We start from the raw sequence: 20,378 nt of genomic DNA, 5'->3' as shown, positions 1-20,378 counted from the left end.
ATCCTCCATCAGTCTCCTGCTTCATCTCCTACAGAGCACAAATGTACATTTACGCTCTTATTTGTATAATAAGGGCCTACTCCTTTCTACCCTGAAGAAGGGCTACCCCAAGTCACAAACAGTGAGGAGGATCTTTTGAGTACAAGGACACAAAGAAGCTGGATAATTCTGTTCTTTTAAGGCGATTTTTAAAATAATCACATTGAGGTGATAGTGCAAAAGTACTTTCGTGAAGTTAAACTTGCAAGGGTCTGCCTTCCTCTTCTCTGGATATCATACTGACACATCTGCCATTCGAATTGGATTTTGCGAGTCTTTAAAAAGTGGGAGTTGCTGCTGCTGCTAAGTTGCTTCAGTCGTGTCCAACTCTGTGTGACCCCATAGACGGCAGCCCACCAGGCTCCCCCGTCCCTGGGATTCTCCAGGCAAGAACACTGGAGTGGGCTGCCATTTCCTTCTCCAATGCAGGAGAGTGAAAAGTGCAAGTGAAGTCACTCAGTCGTGTCCAACTCTTAGCAACCCCATGGACTGCAGCCTACCAGGCTCCTCCATCCATGGAATTTTCCAGGCAAGAGTACTGGAGTGGGGTGCCATTGCCTTCTCCGAAAAAGTGGGAGTGGTGACATGGAATGCTGTGGCTTTCATAATGTCTTTCTATTGTTCCCTCCTGAGAGCCAGGATGATGGGATGATATCACAGTGGTTCTGTCTGTATTCCCAATCATCATTGCAAATTGACAGTGGTACTCTAAAGTCAGGCTTATTGGCAAAAGAAAAAAATTCCACAGATTGTTAGACTTTGAGTTCTACAGCATTATGTAGAAGAAAAAGGAAATACTTTTAGCTAAAGATTATGTCTTGTCACCTTTGTATTGCAACACATAGCTGGGAACATAGAAGTTCTTCAGTAAGTATATGACAAAGTTAAAATTGTTGCCTTGATAACAATTTTATTTCTCAGGTTGTAGAATAATTTAAGCAAGAAATTGCTACTGTTATCCTAATTCTAAACAGGAAGAAAGAGATTGGTAACATAGTGGTGATAGGAATCTTGGAATTTCTCATCTTAGAGTTTGTAGTAATAAAGGAAAGAAATTTTGTTTATGGCCCCACATCTATTATAGACTTTAGAAAAGTATATTTCAAAAATCAGGGGAATGAAAGATAAATATGTCCCTATTGTCGTGACATACTACATTGTTTAAATGATTAGAGATTCTCAAAATCAAGAACTCCTAATTTCTAGTCAATAAAGAAGAGATAGGAATGATTAAAACAGTCACAATCAAGCTTTATCATGCCCCATTGCAACAAAAGGGACACACACCAGAAGGGACATGACATATACCTAGTAATAGTGCTCAGTCCAGAAGCTGCAAAAACACACATCATAATTTGTAGAGAAGAATGTGTAGAGCCATCCCTCAGGATCCACAGAGGATTGATTCTAAGACACCCTCAAATAGCAAAATCCATGGTACTTAAATCTCTTATATAAAATGGCTTGATATTTCTATATAATCTATGCACATCCTCCTATATACTTCAAATCATCTCTAGATTACATATTATACCTAATACAATGTAAATGCCATGTAGTTGTCAGCAGATGGAAAATTTATGTTCTGTTTTTATGAACTCTCTGGAATTTTTTTTTAATATATTTTTTATCCTTGGTTGGTTAAATCTGTGGATGTGGAACCTGTGGATACAGAAAGCAGCCTGTAGTTTGAAACTCCACTCAAAAGGGCATTCCCCCTTCCATAGCTCCTAAACAGCACCTGTGTGACTACACAGAAAGTTCTTTCTTGAAAATCCTTATATAATTTTTAAAGGTTACTTTCCATTCCCAGTTATTACAAAATATTGCCTATATTCCCCGTGTTCTACAATACAATATTGTACAACTGTTGGTGGGGATGTAGAAGGATGTACAAGGATGTCCCCCTTGTACACTGTTGGGGGAATGTAAATTGGTACAGTTACTGTGGAAAACAGTATGAAGGAAGTTCTTTGATAAGCTCAGGTGTGACGTGATAATTGGAAGAGCATAGATCCAAGTATAAATTAACAGAGAAAAACAATTTTAAGAAAAGTGTCAGAAAGGAAGGACCAATAAATGTGTGCATATATTTAGTTCTGTTCAGAACAAGAGCAAGAAAGGGGTAGGCCTGCTTGGCATTCTATGAAAAGTGACAGCTGACAGAAATATTCACCCAGATTTCTCTGTTAATGGGAAAGATGTTCAAACAGAAAAAGGGTAGATGAAAGATGGTTAAGAAGGAATTTGAATCTCAAAGTAAATAAGAAATTAAAAGACATTTATCTATTCCCTTTGAGTATTTTAGGTCTCCAGCCCCAGAAAAACTGGATCTAAAGGCAGTGAATAAAGCTGCAAAAGTAACAACAAAACTATTATTACCATCTTTTGAGGCATCATAGAGGGCACATTCCATAAGACTAAAGATGGATAAAAATAAATGCTCTGATTTTCTCAAAAGGGGGTTTGAGGTAGTGGGACGGATTTGTTGAAACTATGCATCTGGAAATTTAACAATTATTCCCAGCATAATTCTAAAGTTGATTTTTAATCAGATAGTTTATTAAACTCTGAAGCTTATCAGACATCCATTAAAGAAATATTGGTCATCAAGATCTTCAAGTTGATTCACTAAGAAAATAATATTTATGTGGCCTTTAGCTCGGTCGGTAAAGAATCTGCCTGCAGTGCAGGAGACCCGGGTTCGATCCCTGGGTTGGGAAGATCCCTTGGAGAAGGAAATGGAGACCCACTCCAGTATCCTTGCCTGGAAAATCTCATGGACAGAGGAGCCTGGTGGGCTGCAGTCCATAGGGTCACAAAGAGTCCGGCATGACTGAGCTACTTCTTGATAGGATTACAAAATTAGACTTTAAAGGAAAGACAGTAGCTAATACATGCATAACAAAATCAAGACTCAGAGGATTAAGAAAGGCTTGAATTATAGCCAACAAAATTAAAGTCACAGTTGCCATGCACAGTTCACCCTTGAACAGTGCAGAGATTAAGGATGCCGACCCTTCCTGGAGCCAAAGATCTGCATATAACTTTACAGTTGGCCCTTTTTATCTGAAGTTCCACACGTGTAGATTCAACCAACCATGGGTGGTGGAGTACAATAGTATGCATTTATTAAAAAAAATTCCCATGTACAAGTGGACCTGTGCAGTTCAAACCTATGTTGCTCAAGGGTCAACTGTATTCTTCATTAGCTAGTCTGGTGTTAACCAAGGCTGGGTACCATACTTCCAGAATCATTGGAAAACATTGCATCTGGAGGATGATTTACTTAGAGAGTGGCAAACACGTCCAATGAAGAATGTTTCTTTTTTCAGGCTAGAGAATAAGAGATTTTTGTAGGATATTGTGAAAGTGAAGTCGCTCAGTCATGTCCGACTCTTTGGGACCCCATGGCCTGTAGCCTACCAGGCTTCTCGGTCCATGGAATTTTCCAGGCAAGAATACTGGAGTGGGTTACCATTTCCTTCTCCAGGAGATCTTCCCAACTCAGGGATTGAACCCGGGTCTCCTGCATTGTAGGCAGACGCTTTACCATCTGAGCCACCAGGGAAGTGATAGTGGTCTTTAAATATTTGAAAAACTGTCATATGTAGGAGAAATCAGAACAATGAGGGAAGAAATGACATCTAATGGACGAAGTATAGGAAGGAATATTTTAGCTTAAGACAAACTTTCTAACAGTTTTAGCTGTTTAACATTGCAGTGGTCTGTATAGTAAGGTAGTGAGCTCCTTCTGTATCAATAGAGTAATTGAAGCAGAAACTAGATGGTTGTCTTTTGGACTATTAAGATTGTTCTGTCATTAGAAGAAAATTTAGACAAGATGAGTTCTAGAGTCCTTTCTAACTCTGAGGTCCTATGATAGTACCTGTATTAATACTTTTCTTTGTAAACAACTGCTTCTATCATAATTTATAAGGAGAAACTCAGTAATCCCAAAATCCATGTTACAGATCACAATAAAACATTTTTCCCTGAATATTTTCCCTCTTCTCAAATCTTTCCTCCCTATATACCCATTTAAAGATATACTAAACTAATAACACACTCTTAGTGGTAATGATCAGAACCCTGCATATTTGTACAACAGATTGTGCCATCAGAACAAATAATAAATGTGCTTACTCTTTTCTTTAGTATGTATGTGTTTGAGAAAAAAAAATGCTCACAGCTACATTTTTTTTAATTGGAAGATAATTGCTTTACAACGTTTTGGTGGTCTCTGCCATACATTCAACATGAATCAGTCATAATCGTGTGTGTATATATATATGTATATATATATATATATCCCCTCTCTCTTGAGCCTCCCCTCCCAACTCCCATTCCATCCAGAGCACCAGGCTGGGCTCCCTGTGTTATACAGCAGCTTCTCGCTAGTTATTTATTTTACACATGATACTGTATATATGTCAGTTGTACTTTATCAACTTATCAACCCTCTCCTTCCCCCACTGTGTCCACCAGACCATTCTCTATGTCTGTGTTTCCATTTCTTCTCTGTAAATAGGTTCATCTGTACTATTCATTAGATTCCATATGTATGTGTCAATATATGATGTTTATTTTTCTCTCTTGGACTTACTTCACTCTGTATAACAGGCTCATCCACCTCACTACAACTGACTCAGATTTGTTCCTTTTTATGACTGAATAGTATTCCATTCTATATAAATAAACTTATTTACCCATTCATCTGTCAATGGACATCTAGGTTGCTTCATGTCCTGTCTATTGTAAATAGTGCTGCAATGAATATTGGGGTGCATATGTCTTTTAGAATTCACAACTAATTTTTAAAGGAATAAGTTCATAATTATTTTGTAGAAGTATCTCCACCATTGACACAGTGAAGTATTTTGTTTTAGAGATGTATCAAGCACTGTTTTGTAATTTAGAATATTACCTTAAAAGATTAAGGCTATAGTACAAGCCTTATAGAATCCCCTATTAAGGTACTATGGATTTACCTCTTATCTGTAAATGTGTATAACTTCTCTTAAACCTTTTTAAAACACATTTCTATTGTCAATGTAAATCATTTTTAGTATAGTAATGATAAATTCACAAGGGTAAAGTTGGATGTATCTTCTTTGGCACAAATGTTTAGTTATTGATGCATATCTCTCATAGATACTTCAACAGTATTGAGCTATCTGCTAAGTATTGCCTATGTGAGAGGCAGTTACATACCCACTATCTTGGTTCCTTTTTGAAAGTGCTTATGAAGTAGATGGGGCTTCCTAAGTGGAACTAATGCAGGAGACATGAGAGACACAGGTTCAATCCTGGGTTGGGAAGATCCCCTGGAGGGGGGTGTGGCAACCCACTCCAGTAGTCTTGCCTGGAGAATCCCATGGACAGAGGAGGCTGGGTACAGTCCATGAGATTGCAAAGTGTCAGACACAACTGATGTGACTTAGTACACACACACAGAGACCATTTGGTATCTCACAGGTCTCTGAGGCTCTGCTTCATCTCATGGGTCTTTGAAGCTCTGCTTATTTTTTTCCATTCTTTTTTCTCTATAGTGTTAAGATTGGACAATTTCTATGAGTCTATCCATCAAATTCACTATTTGTCATTTCATGGACTGCTGCTGTTAAAGGAACAGAGTAAATTTTTCCTTTTCAGGTATTGGATTTTTCTGTTTTGAAATTTTCATTTGATTATTTTTTATATAAGTTACTGTTTCTTTGTTGAGATTTTCTATCTTTTCATTTATGACAAATATATTTTCCTTTATATCCCAGAGCATAGTTAAGATAGCTGCTTTAAAAATTTCAGAATTGCTCTCTGTTGATTTTTTTTTTTCCTCTTGAGTATGAATCACATTTTCTAGTTTTTTTTTTTTTTTAAATAGGTTAAATAATTTTGGAATTTATCCTGGATATTAGAGAAGAATATATTATACAGGCTTTGTTATATTCCTTTAAAGAGTATTTTTTTGAAGTAAGCATTTAATTTGGCTGAATTCACACTGTAAAGTCTACCTCCTCTGCAATGGGATATAGCTCAAATCAAAAAGTTCCTTACTTTTAGGTTTAGCTGGGCTGCTTGTAGTCTACTCTGTATGTATACAATTCAGGGGTCTGCAAGAGATTCAGACAGAATTTACAGGCAGAATTTGGGATACCCCTCTGTCTCTCTCCTTTGCAGGATTTCCTCTCATTTCCCAATGGCTGTGATTGCCGTTGAACTTGGTCCTCTAGTTCTTCAAGGAAGTGAGACCACAGATTAACATATGAGATGTAGCTACCCCATGAGGTGCTAAAAACCATTTTTCACCATGTGAAACTCACTCCATTTCTCTTTTCTTAAAATATCAGTTCTGCTGACTACTATCATCTACCTGCTTTTGTTTTACTCCCCAGGTCCTTCAGGTAATTTTGTTTTTCTGTTTTACCCAGAGTTTATACTTGTTATCTGCAGAATGATTGGTTTGACAGGAGCTTACTTGGTTATTACCAGAAGTGGAACCACCCTGCAGTGCATCTACTCAGACATTAGAAGAGGAGACTGAGATTCGGAAAGGATAATTGACCTTCCCAACATTACCTGGCTAGAAAGTAATAGAGCTACAGATTAAATACAGATTTTTTTGATCCAAATCCAGAACATCTTTATATGTTACTTTTTAACATCAGTAATACTGTTCTGGGCTTCCCTGGTGGCTCAAGTGGTAAAGAATATGCCTACCAATGCAAGAGACCCAGGTTCGATCCCTGAGTTGGGAAGATTCCCTAGAGAATGAAATGGCAATCCTGCTCCAATATTCTTCCCTGGAAAATCCCATGGACAGAGGAGCCTGGTGGGCTACAGTCCATGGCATCACAATGAGTTGGACGTAGTGACTGTCTGTCTAAATACTGTTCCTCCCAGACGGGTGAATCCTATCTTGTCTCTTCTCATATAATACCTAATATTCCCATCACCATCATTAGTTTTTTCCTGTAGTTATCCATTAAACATTTTCCAACTTCCTACTAATCTCCTTTAGGTTCCTGCCATATTCCCCCTGTAGGTTTCATTGCATTAGAGAAAGAAAGTTACTTTTGCCTTTCTTTCTAGTGTCCTTTCTAAATGGTGTCCTAGCAATGTCTTCATGGAATAGTTTACAGGGTTCTTAAATATCATTTCTGTGTTAAAAGTAGAAGCTCAGAGACTGTCATCTTACATGATTTAAGTTATTCTTCCTCCTAGATATGTTACCCTACTCACTCTAATAGGAAATTTTACCTCTTCAACTCTCTCATGAGTCTTATTAGATCTTTATTGTTGTAATATTTCCTTGTTGTTAATGCATCTTATATGGAGAGAACTTGTGTCATCTAACAGTCTTAAACCCACAGGCTTTCAGATCACTAGCAAAATGTTAAAATAGACTGCGTGGTATAATGAATTACAAAAGTATTACAGCAGATGTACATACATGTAAAAACCATGTTCTGGGTGCTTACTCTGCACTTGTTACTTTGCTAAGTGCTGGAGATATGATAATGAGCAAAACCAACATAGTCTTTGCCCTCCTAGGGCTTTTAAAGTCTAGTAGAGGAGACAGACACCTAAATAAGCAGTAATCAAAAGAAAATTAAACGTGGATGTGATGGGTGCTATGGGAGCTCATAATAGTGGCACCTTAACTGTCTGGTATGGGAGAGGGTAGATAAAGTGAATATTCTGATCTGTTTTAACCAGTGTTGCTTCCTTGTCATATATCCTCTTTTGGCCTGTTTTCTTGTGAGTAAAATGAAGTTCATGCACAAGGTATTAACAGTTTTCAACATCTTTTCTAATTATTTAATTCTTCTGTCTCAAGTGATGCATGATCGACTTTGAAGGCAGACACAACTGAGTTTGATAATCTTTCTGAGCCCCAAGTTCCACATCTACAAAATGGGAATAATAACTACTTCAGAGTGCTAAAGTGAGAATTAAATGAGATCAGACATACAAGGCTGGGATTACAGAAAGGTTATAGGATAAACATGTAGCATTTTCCTTCTGTGACTGTTTTAATTAATAGTAAACAGTTTAAAGCATCATTTTTATGGTAAAATATTTATTATGAAGTAGAATGCAATGTTTATGTGAATTTATAAGATAAACCAAAAGAATCATAGGCATTAGTAATATTAATCTCTTCTGTTCTTAAGGCTACTTGCTTAGAAAAATTTTAAGAAGCACTTTGCAGAAATACCTAGAATGGTGCCTAGTGCATGATAGGAACGCAATAAATCATGTTTGTCGGTGTCAATCAGTGCTCATTATTTACATTTTTTGCAGTCCCCTTTGTTTACTATCCTTAAAATTGTCTTCCCCCAACTTCTATATGAATTCATTTTTATTTTTAAGCAATCTTTAGTATGTAATCTTAAAAAAAGTATTGAAAACCCAAATAAATGGCATCCAGTGGTTTCCCAGTTGCCACTGTTGTGGAATCCGGAGTTGCAAAACAAACCTCGGAAGACACTCCAGACAATGGAGTACAGTTTATTATGCCAGCGGGTCCGAGGGGAATTAGTTCCCAACAAGGACCCTGATGTTTCTGAGAGGCCCCGTTTTATTCCCCCCACTACATGACTGGTTTCATGTTAGCAACCTCTTTGTTGTATATGATTGAGTTTTACAACAAGTAGGTGCTAGAATAACAAACAATTAAGGTTAAAGGCGGGGATCATGGGGAGGGCAGATACAATGATTTTATATCTAGCGAGGATATCTCCATGGTTAATCTAACAGGGGCAGCCTGACTTCAACTACCGTCTGCATTTGTCATCTGTAGGGAGGGAAGTCTCCAGGAGACTTAGTTTTCACTAACAACAGTTTCCTTACTCTGGGGTTCAGGCCAGTTCACATCCAGTCTTTAAGATAGATGACAGGCTTCAAGATGGAGTCTCTCCTGCTTTCCTCACACTGGCCCCAACAACACATCCTTATTTATCTCCTCAAAAAACTCTTGTAAATGAATCAAGATATGATTTCTACTTACAAAAATGTTGTTGCCTTTTCCTCACTGGGCTATATTTCCATTTGTATATTTGATGTCATATAGATTAAAGTGTTTGAACTCAAAACTACAAGAATATTTCAGAATAACAGTAAGCTTATAAAGCCCAGTTCCTAGTGCTTGTGCTAATAGGCAAAGGTATCACAGATAAATATAATCCACAGATAATCCTTAAACCTTTCTTTAGCTATTGTTTGAGCACATTTTCTGATCAGAAACTACATGCCAGAGGAGGAAAATTGACTAATTTCACCTTTCATTTTCTCCATCAAGTTATCCCGGATTAACTCTATTTTATGCTAATGATTCCTTTACTCCAAATTCCCCTGCCACTTAAGTTTTCTGTTTTTTATAATAGCGTTTTTTAATGCAATATGTTTTAAGTCCTTGTCAGGTTTTTATATGCTTTATGTTTTACTACCCTCAAAACCCTCCTATGCAAATATGAAATGTACTTTGAGGTTCTCTTCTCATATATGTTCTTTTCTGTAACCTCTGGTACAATTTTTGCACAATGTAGATGCTTAGTTAACTAACCATATACCTTTTTGTGGGTGTAAGTACATTAAAAAAGGCAAAGAAATGTCAGCAGAAAGGAAATGGAAGGGAATTAACGATGATAAGTATTCATGGGGATGAATTATCCCCAAACTGACGTATTTCCTGAAATTAAGAGTAGACTAACCCATCACTTCTCCTAAAGGGAGCTGAATACCTATTGAAAGTGAAAGGGAAGTTGAACTCTTTGTAAAGAAATCATTATTCTGAAATAGTCTGCCTTTACCATGAAGTGACAGTTCTCTAAAAATGTATTACCTTTTTCCTACAAAAAGAACCTTCATTCCTTTAGCAGTCAAGTGAGTTAATTTCCTTTCAGTTTTTTCAAAACCATTTCTAAACTTCATCTTAGTTTCTCCAATGAAGGCAGTCAACTTTGGTGGTGTCTGTATACATAGACTGGCTTGAAAGAAAATATCTGGAAGAATTAAACATAAAGTTCTTTTGAAAACAACTGGTTGGATTGAATCTCAATAGATTCATTTTTGACATACTTGAAGTGTTTGTGACTGGTTAACAGCAGGACGATAATAGATTTTGAAATCTAACAGAAGTTGAACTTGAGAAATGGCCAGTGATGAAAACCCATAGCTGAAGGATAATTAACCATTTTGAGTACTATAAAATAGGCAGAAAAGCCACTGTTGATTTATTACATTTTCTGTCCCTATTACAAAAGACCCTTGGGTGCATTTGCAAATACATAGACACCAAACATAACTAGGATCACACCTGGACTATTCAGCTTCTCAGAACTCATTAACTGAAAAGATATAGATTAATTGGAGAGAGTTCAGAGAAGAGTAACAAAAAATGATTAAGGGGCCAGAGGGATTGATTTATGAGCACAGATTAAAAGAATTTTGTCTATTCAATTTAGGTGAGTGATGACTAAAGGGGAGGGGTGGGGACACACTGTCTGAAGGGTGTAAGCCCAAGGAGGGAGCAGAACAATTTACTCTGCAACATGAGAATATAACTAGGGCTAATCAGCTGTAATTACCCAAAGGAAAAACAGAATAAATATGTCCGGGAAACTCAGAACCATAAGACCGCCGACTTGTTTCTCAAGGAGATATAGACATAACCCTAGTCTCGTGCAGATTAACAAGTACATGTGATGTGAAATAATCGTCTGCCGCCAATGAGCTCTTGCCTCCCCCTGCTCTCTCTAGTGGCCTTGACTTTTATCTTATATTATGGCTACTTCAAGTCCAGTCTAGTACATGGGTCTACACAATTTTGTCATTATTGGTACTGGTGTTTCTTTCAAAGTTCTAATAGTGGCCGAAGATGAGCCCTTCATTTTGGACACACTATGAATTCGCTTTTAAAGATCAAATATGCAGGTGAGAAAATCTTGGATTCTGCTTGGGATTGTAAAAAAATCAGAAGTCAGTTTTTACATTTGGCATATCCAATAACGAAGTTTCAAATTGTATTTCATGTCTAAAAAAATTCAATTTTAGCATTATCTGAAAGAAAAAAAAGATATTAAAAATAAATCTTTGTAGGCCTCATGATTTGTGTAACCTTTGGAATGTGGTTCTTCAGAAAACCAATTAGTCTGTGGGTAACTGCAGGCTAAGTTATTTGGCTAATTCCTATTGTGCTATCATGACATTCCAGAGCACTGCTATTTAACCCTGCCAGATAGATTTTGCATGTCACTGCAGTGAAAGCAGCCTTTTTTGTATGCATACTTTTCTCCTTTTCCTTTGTGCTGGGAATCTTCATAGAGTGATCCCACTCTGGAAATATCTTTTTCTTTTCCTTCACCACTGCTTTGACAAGTTTTTCTGGTTTTATTTTAAGTTATATATTTATCCAGTTTTTCCTAGGCAAATAAGATCTTAATGCAATATTTAAAATATAAAGTTTTTAAAATAAACTTTTGACTTTAAAATAGCTTTTGATTTACAGAAAGGCTCAAGGATAGTAGAGTTCCTATACACTCTATGCCAGTAGCCCCTATTACATTAGAGTGGTACATTTGCCACGTCAAAGGAACTAATATTGATATATTATTATTAACTGAAACTCATAGTTTATTCACATTTCCTTAGTTTCTATCTAATGTCCCTTTTCTCTTACAAGGTCCCATACAGGATGTCCACTGTGAGTCTTCTCTTGACAATGGCAATTTCTCAGACTTTCCTTGTTTTCAATGACCTTAACAGTTTTGAGGGGTACTGGCCAGCTATTTTGTAGAATCTCCCTCAGTTGGAATTTGTATAATGTTTTTCTCATTAGATTGGGGTTATAAGTTTTGAGGGAAGAAGACCACAGAGATAAAATGCCATTCTTAACTCATCATTTGAAAGGTAGATACTGTTATTTTTACTTACCACTGTTGATGTTAATCTTGATCACCTAGCTCAGCTAGTGTTCATTGGGTTTCTCCAGTGTAAAATTATTAATTTCCCCCTTGTCATGCTGTACACTTTGAAAGTTATGGTGTGCAGTGCAGTTTAAGGAGTGGAGAGTTATGCTCCACCTTCTTGAGGGTGAAATAGCTACAGAAATTGTTTGGGATTCTTCTATATCATCGATTTGTCACCTGGCTATTTGTGTGCTTAATTGTTTGTTTATAAATATAGACAAAAGGACATAGGCAAAACACTCTCTGACATACATCACAGCAGGATCCTCTATGACCCACCTCCCAGAATATTGGAAATAAAAGCAAAAATAAACAAATGGGACCTAATTAACCTTAAAAGCTTCTGCACATCAAAGGAAACTATTAGCAAGGTGAAAAGACAGCCTTCAGAATGGGAGAAGATAATAGCAAATGAAGCAACTGACAAACAACTAATCTCGAGAATATACAAGCAACTCCTACAGCTCAACTCCAGAAAAATAAATGACCCAATCAAAAAATGGGCCAAAGAACTAAATAGACATTTCTCTCCAAAGAAGACATACAGATGGCTAACAAACACATGAAAAGATGCTCAACATCACTCATTATCAGAGAAATGCAAATCAAAACCACTATGAGGTACCATTTCACACCAGTCAGAATGGCTGCAATCCAAAAGTCTACAAGTAATAAATGCTGGAGAGGGTGTGGAGAAAAAGGAACCCTCTTACACTGTTGGTGGGAATGCAAACTAGTACAGCCACTATGGAGAACAGTGTGGAGATTCCTTAAAAAACTGGAAATAGAACTGCCTTATGACCCAGCAATCCCACTGCTGGGCATACACACTGAGGAAACCAGAAGGGAAAGAGACACGTGTACCCCAATGTTCATCGCAGCACTGTTTATAATAGCCAGGACATGGAAGCAACCTAGATGTCCATCAGCAGATGAATGGATAAGAAAGCAGTGGTACATATACACAATGGAGTATTACTCAGCCATTAAAAAGAATACATTTGAATCAGTTCTAATGAGGTGGATGAAACTGGAGCCTATTATACAGAGTGAAGTAAGCCAGAAAGAAAAACACCAATACAGTATACTAATGCATATATATGGAATTTAGGAAGATGGTAACAATAACCCTGTGTACGAGACAGCAAAAGAGACACTGATGTATAGAACAGTCTTATGGACTCTGTGGGAGAGGGAGAGGGTGGGAAGATTTGGGAGAATGGCATTGAAACATTACATATCATGTATGAAACGAGTTGCCAGTCCAGGTTCGATGCACGATGCTGAATGCTTGGGGCTGGTGCACTGGGACGACCCAGAGGGATGGAATGGGGAGGGAGGAGGGAGGAGGGTTCAGGATGGGGAACACATGTATACCTGTGGTGGATTCATTTTGATATTTGGCAAAACTAATACAATTATGTAAAGTTTAAAAATAAAATTAAATTAAAAATAAATAAATAAATATATACAAAAGGATATGTGTTTAATACTTTCAATTATAATCTAATAGTACTTTATTTTAGTGCTCTAATTGTTCAAGCTTTGGCTATTGGGAGCTCTTTCATTTGGCCCCTGTGTCATCTGACATACCACCATCCATGTAGACTTTTACTAAATACTTCTTTATGGCACTACAACATGCTATCGGCTAACAGTCCTATCATGAACCAATTCTCCAAGGATCCCTGGTTCTTCTTACTGGAAAATATTATTAAAAACCTTGACCTGAGTGCTTGATCCTACTGAGGCATCATTACTTCTAAGGCTTCTCAGCTGACAGAGGGAAAAAACATGTATATATCCTAGCCAATATTTACATGCATATCTATATATATTCTTATATGTAACCATTTTTTTCTATATGAAGCTAAACAGGAGTTCATACTGATGTCTCCAACTCTAATCCATTACCATATGGATCATTCTAGCCTTCTCTCCTGCTTGCCTATAGCCTCCCACTCCTACCCACCATCCACTTCATCATCCAAATTTAAAACCTAACAATGTTTTCTGAATTGTTAATTCACACCTCCACAGGGGTGACTTTATCAAATAGAATACATACTTATCTATAGTATATTTTGTCTTTAGGCTGACAAACTCTACTGATTTCCGAAGTAACTTAGGTCAGCTCTTTTTCTCCCCACCCACTTCGGTGAGGTTATTTCATACATATGTAATATAATTAGTATTTCTGTTACATTCTGCATCCCATCCTGCCATCAATTTCTTGATGACTTCTTAAATGACTTTTTAAACTTTGCATACATAATATTCACTCTTTGTGATATAAGGTTCTATGGGTTTTGAAAAATGCATAGTTTTATGTATCTACCATTGCAATGTCATAAAAATTAGTCTCACCACCCTTTTAAAAAGGCTCCATGTACTCAGCCTTGCCTCCTCCTCAAACCTCTGGCAACCACCAATCATCTGTTTACCTACCATTTCTATAGTTTTGTCTTGCAGTATGTTGCCTTTCCAACTGGTTTCTTTCACTTAGCAGTATATATTTTAGATTCGTCCACATCTTTGTGTGGCCTAATAGCTTATTCCTTTTTTATTACTGATCATTTCACTGTATGTATGTATAAAGTTTATTTATCCATGTATCTATTGAAGAGAATCTTGATTGTTTCTAGCATTTTGTGATTATGAACAACATTGCTATAAATATTTGCCTGCTACTTTTTGTGTGTAAATAAGTTTCAGATTAATTGGGTAAATATTTAGTAGTGTAATTGCTGCATTGTATGTTGAGCTTTGTAAGAAACTTATAAACTGTCTTCTAAAATGGCTGTACAATTTTGCATTCTCACTGGCAATAAATGAGAGGTCATATTGCTTTGCATCCTGGCCAGCAATTGGTATTGTCAGTTTTTGTTAAAATTTTATCCTTTCTAATGAATGTGTAGTGCTTCCTTATTGTTGATTTAATTTGCATTTCACTAGTGACAATCTTACTCACTTTTTGTTACAATCTATGAATGTTTTAAACAATAGTTTTTGTTTTACTAACCGATTTTCCCTTTATTGGAATTAAGAGAACAAAAGCTTATAAAATGTTAGGCTCCATTTATATTGGGAAGAAGTGTCTAAAATTCAAGCTACTACCATTTTATAAATGTGTAGATTTTGTACTTCTGTATTAATTAGCTACAACATAGGCAAAGGAGGTACCTGCTAAAGTGAATATTAAGTCACTGGTCATAGAGACTGGTCAATGAGATCATTGTGCAGAAAGTAGAGGGAGTTTTAGAAAGTAGAGGGAGTTTTTTTTTTATTGGTAAGTAAGATGGCTGTTTTTCTGGATGTATCCAGAGCTTCTTTTTATTCTCCTCTCCCTCCCTACTATCACCACACACACACACACACACACAAAACATCCTATTTTTTATCCTCGCCTCCTGGAAATGGAAATAATACCAAGAAAGACTAAAATGTACTCAGAATGTACATGCAGCATGATTTCTTCTCACTTTAGGATCAGATAACCAGAGTGAATTTTAGTTCCTTTTCCCATCACCATATAACTTGCAGATATACAGTTTCTTCTAAAACTCTTCAAAATCTGATTTTGATTGCCTTGTAACCCTAACTTAGGTCCTCCCTTTCGTGTATGCCCAGCACTGCTATCTCTTCCAAGCCACAAACTTGTCTTTTCCCCTTTGATACTGATTACATCTTATCCATTCTATTTTTCATTTCTTCAGGGTCACACTAGGTGGACAAAATTTACTTCTTAAATCAATTTTACCTTGAATGTTAGGACAAAGATCACAACTTTTATTGGACATCTACAAAACACCAGGCACTTTCATACATGTTCTCATTTCATCCCTGTAACACTATAAGGTGATTATAATTACCATTTTATAGATAAGAAAACTTAGAGCTAAGTAGCATGCTTTAATACATTTGTACATGGTATTACCTCTACCTATGATGTCCCTTAAGTTCTATCTCTATTTATCAACCTACTCAAGCTTTAGAAACTGCTTCAAACTTTACTTCCTCAAGTGGTGATCTCAGCAGTGTTGAAAGGTTGTTGTTGAATCACGAGAATACGCCGGGATTCTTGGCCCCCGGAGGAGAAGAATTCAATCCGGATCCAGAGACGAGGCCTGATCGCTCAGAGCTTTTGTGTAATGAAGTTTTATTAAAGTATAAAGGAGATAGAGAAAGCTTCTGACATAGGCATCAGAAGGGGGCAGAAAGAGTACCCCCCTGCTAGTCTTCAGCTGGATGTTATATAGTCACTAGCAGTCTGTTAATGAAAGAAAGGAATGTCTTAAAATTCAGAATAGCACCAGGCCCCTCACCCATAAGATGCATTTGGGGATAATCTTGGCACCAAATGGTTTATCCTCAGCCATAAAATGATTAACTTGAATCTTAAAGAAGGGCAGACCACCATACAAATAGTTTCATTTACATAGATTAGGGGAACAATATCTGAGTATAACATACTGGTTTGTCAAGTAGGTTCTGGGCCAAGAGGCGGAACCGACTTGGAGACAGAGTTTGGGGTAAAGGTGTAGTACATTAGCATAGCTTAAGACAAACATTTCCATAAGAAAAAGGCATTGGTTATCTCTAGGCTCAAGAATAGCTAACTTCAGGTGAAACCAGGTGTCATTATGGCAACACAGTATTTTAAGAGAAACCTCTCTTTAAATTTGTATAGAGAAGGAAAAAAATATTGCTAGTTTGTTTCCTCCTGCCGCTTAAGAGAGATAAAAATGTCTGACACTTGCAAGCTATTTCCTCCATTTGGAGACCCCTGGCCTTCCTACCTGTTACCCTCTCATTTTGGTCTACAAAGACTGTTAAAAGTTTGTCCTTTCTTCCTCCTTGAGAATTTCAGACCCCTATCTCCTTGGGGACCCCTAGATTTCCTATCAACCTGCCTAGGAAATTACTCTCTCAGTGTCTGTGTCAATTTTGCAAAGACTCTCCATGTAATTCTGATACTTGGCCCTGGTTAAGATCCATCATGCTAAATAGTGACTATGTAGAGGGCAAAGGCCACATCTCACTTTATTTGTATCCCTATTACATTGTATAATATTGCATTCCACAGTATTTTAACAGTAAGTGTTTATTAAATGAATGATTGGGGTTTTATGGAAGTGTAGACATTTTTTGTGTTGCACTTGGTGAGTAAATTTAGAGCCATTTGAGCAAATTTCTTCAGATAACTGCTAAATCTTTGGGGAGTAGTTGAAGTAAAAGGTGGTGATAAGTGTGAATGAAACCCATGTAAACAAGGAGGCAATGATTTTTGGAATGAAGAGAATGCTTATCATTTTTGTTTACAAAAAAGCATAAAAATAAATATCTACTGTTCTCATAATGCAAACTGTTAATAGTGGTCTGATTAAGTATTTAGCTGGTGTAGATACGCAGCACATAATTATAAATCAGGGATGCTTCCTTGGGAAACAGGTTGCCGTCAGAAACAGGAATGACATAAAGAGTTAAATACTTACTAAAGCAGGCATAGATTAAATTTTTAAATAGTTGAAAAACACTGCAGTGGGAACTCAGAAAAATTTTGGTAGCGTAATATTCTTTACAAAAAAGAAACTCCTTGGTGACTCAAATCCTTTGAATACCTTGCACTCTGTGGTACTGAATGCTGCTGGAAATAAATGTGCCACCAACTTACATGTAGAAGTTTCTTCATTCTACAAAACCTTCCATTTTATATTAAAGGTGTGTATTTTAACAGAATTTGACCTTTATGGGCACGAAGTAATGCAAAACATTTCTATTCAACTCTCTACCAGATATGGCAACACTTTTGACACAACTAGATGTCAACTGATAAGAGATGAGATCTTTGATTACTATCTCAACAGATAACTATTAGCACAGGTCAGAAATTGTGACTGGCAAGTGCTCACACTTGGGAATCTCAGTACTAACATAATTCGTAACATTATTTATTTCTTAGAACTGAGCTTTGCACAGTCCCAGGTCAATGTCAACTGAAGACCCTGGCAAGATACTGTATGGCTGACTTGATTTGCCAATGAAAACTTGTTTAAAGCGATTAAAAGAATTCTTGCTGTTTTTTGGCAATGCTAGGTAGAACTTGGCTCATCATGGAGCTGGGGTAATCAGAGAGTGAGCAAATGGTAATTTAGGTCCTTAGGCAAACATACAAGCTTTGAAGCTGGAATATTTCTAATTGCATGCCTAATGCTTGATTGACATGATTTTGAGGTTAGACAACTACCCCCAAGAAGCTGCTTCTAGTTTCTCATTGTTTACCAGTGACCATCTACTCCTTCACACAAACTGGCAGTGGTCTGCCAGGGTCCAACATGTTTCTTCCTAGAGCTTAGATTCTATTCTGGGTTTTAGAAAAGCACTTCATTATATTTAAACAAATAAGTGTGTGTGTGTATGTGTATGTGTGTGTGCTAAGTTGATTCAGTCATGCCTGACTATTTGGGACCCCATGTACTGTAGCCTGCCAGGCTCCTCTGTCCATGGGATTCTCTAGGCAAAAATACTGGAGTGAGTTGCCATGCCCTCTTCCAGAGGATCTTCCCGACCCAGGGATCAAACCCACATCTCTTATGTCTCCTGCATTGGCAGGAGGGTTCTTTACCACTAGCGCTGCCTGAGAAGCCTATATATATATATATATATATATATATATATATATATATATATATGTATGTGTGTATAGTAAGAGTGCAGAATTTCTCTAAAATGAGTGGAGAAGGCATTGGAAATTGGAAGTATGGGAAATTTTCTAAAGCACTGCCCCAAGTTATAGCCACTTCTCTGGAAATGCCCTTCTCATCTGTCTAGAAATCTTGTGCTTACTTTTCAAATGCCCACTCAAAAGGCATCCACCCCAACTTCCTTACCTCAAGCAGATAACTTCCTCCTCTATGATTTCATTGACTTTCCTCCAAGACCTTACTATGGCATTCATCACATCAATGGGATTAGTTGTTTATCTCCTCACTAGACAGATTGTAAAACTCAGAATAACAAGGTCTACAAAATTCTTTATATCCTCAGTGCCTTGCACACTATTTGACTAGAGCAAGTGCCTAGCAAATAGTGAATGGATAGATGCATGAGTGAGTGGAAGGATGGATTGATGGATGATAGGACAGACAGGAAAATGTCCATTCATGAAAGTCTGCCCACCTGAACAAGATTTTGAGTTCTTCTCCTAATATTTTAGTCAAGGCCTCTGAATATAGAAATAGATTTCCACTGGATTGTTTTTAATTTGTGTGTCAGTTACACTTCTACTTTTTTTTAAGTGGGGAAATAATCTATGTGATTAACCCTATTAAAAGACTCAGGAAAGAAAATCAGATGTTCATGTCAATCAATGCAGGCAAAGTAGTTAAGAAAATCCAATACAAACCCATGATAAAATTTCTCAAAAAACTAGGAATAGAGGGGAACTTCTTCAAAAACCCCATAGCTAACATCATACTTTATGATGAATGCTGAATGTTTTCCTTCTAAGATGAAGAACAAGGTAAGAATGTCTACTGACATCATTTCTTGTCAGCTTTGTGAGGAAGGTTCTAACTAGTGCCATAAGGAAAGAAAATAAAAATTACAAGTTACCAGTTTTGACCAATTTTCTGATGATGGGTAGGGCTGTAGTTTGGACTGAGACCAAACTATGGTAGGCGTGATGGCAATAGTGGCGTCAATACCAAAGGAAATCAGTCCTGAATATTCATCGGAAAGACTGATGAAGCTGAAGCTCCAATACTTTGATCACCTAATGCAAAGAACCGACTCATTAGAAAAGACTGATCTGGGAAAGATTGAAAGCAAGGAGGAGAAGTGGACAACAGAGGACAAGATGGTTGGATGGCATCACCGACGGAATGGACATGAGTTTGAGCAAGCTATTGGAGATAATGAATGACAGGCAAGACTGGCGTGCTGCAGTTCATGGGGTCACAAAAAGTCGGACATGACTGAGCAACTGAACGGCAACAATCAGTTTTGAAAGAAAACTCTACTGTCTTTATATGCAGACAATGTGATCATCTTTGTAGAAAATCATACAAAATCTACAAAACAACCAGTAAAAACTGGTAAGTGAATATAACAAGTTCACAGGACACAAACTCTCTATTTAAAAATAAATTATATTCATATATAGTAGCAATTAAACAATCAGAAATATTGACATTTAAAAATATATATTTCATAATACATTCGAATATGTGAAATAATGTTAAGATGTCACTTTTCCCCAACTTCATCTATCTTAACTCTTTTTGTGGAAATTGACAAATCAATTCTAAAATTTATCTGGAAAGACAAAGAACTTTGAAATAAAACAACTTTGAAAAAAAAATTGGA

General features: G+C 36.9%; 1 protein-coding gene across 7 annotated transcripts in view; it reads left to right on the top strand.

The window, feature by feature from the left end:
* Positions 1–20,378, top strand: part of EDA (ectodysplasin A) — a 481,432-nt gene that overhangs the window by 328,133 nt on the left and 132,921 nt on the right. Inside the window, exon 3 of one of the 7 annotated variants that reach the window (XR_008708416.1) lies at positions 5,592–5,821. The exons of the other annotated variants lie outside the window; for them this stretch is intronic. The gene's annotated coding sequence lies outside the window, so the exon portion shown is untranslated. Of the gene's footprint in view, positions 1–5,591; positions 5,822–20,378 lie in introns of those variants that run through there. 7 annotated transcript variants of the gene reach the window in all.

This window comes from Bubalus kerabau, chromosome X, assembly GCF_029407905.1.
Source record: "Bubalus kerabau isolate K-KA32 ecotype Philippines breed swamp buffalo chromosome X, PCC_UOA_SB_1v2, whole genome shotgun sequence".
Taxonomy (NCBI): Eukaryota; Metazoa; Chordata; class Mammalia; order Artiodactyla; family Bovidae; genus Bubalus; species Bubalus kerabau.
Note: the sequence above shows the minus strand (reverse complement) of the source record. Positions and strands in the feature narration are given on the sequence as shown.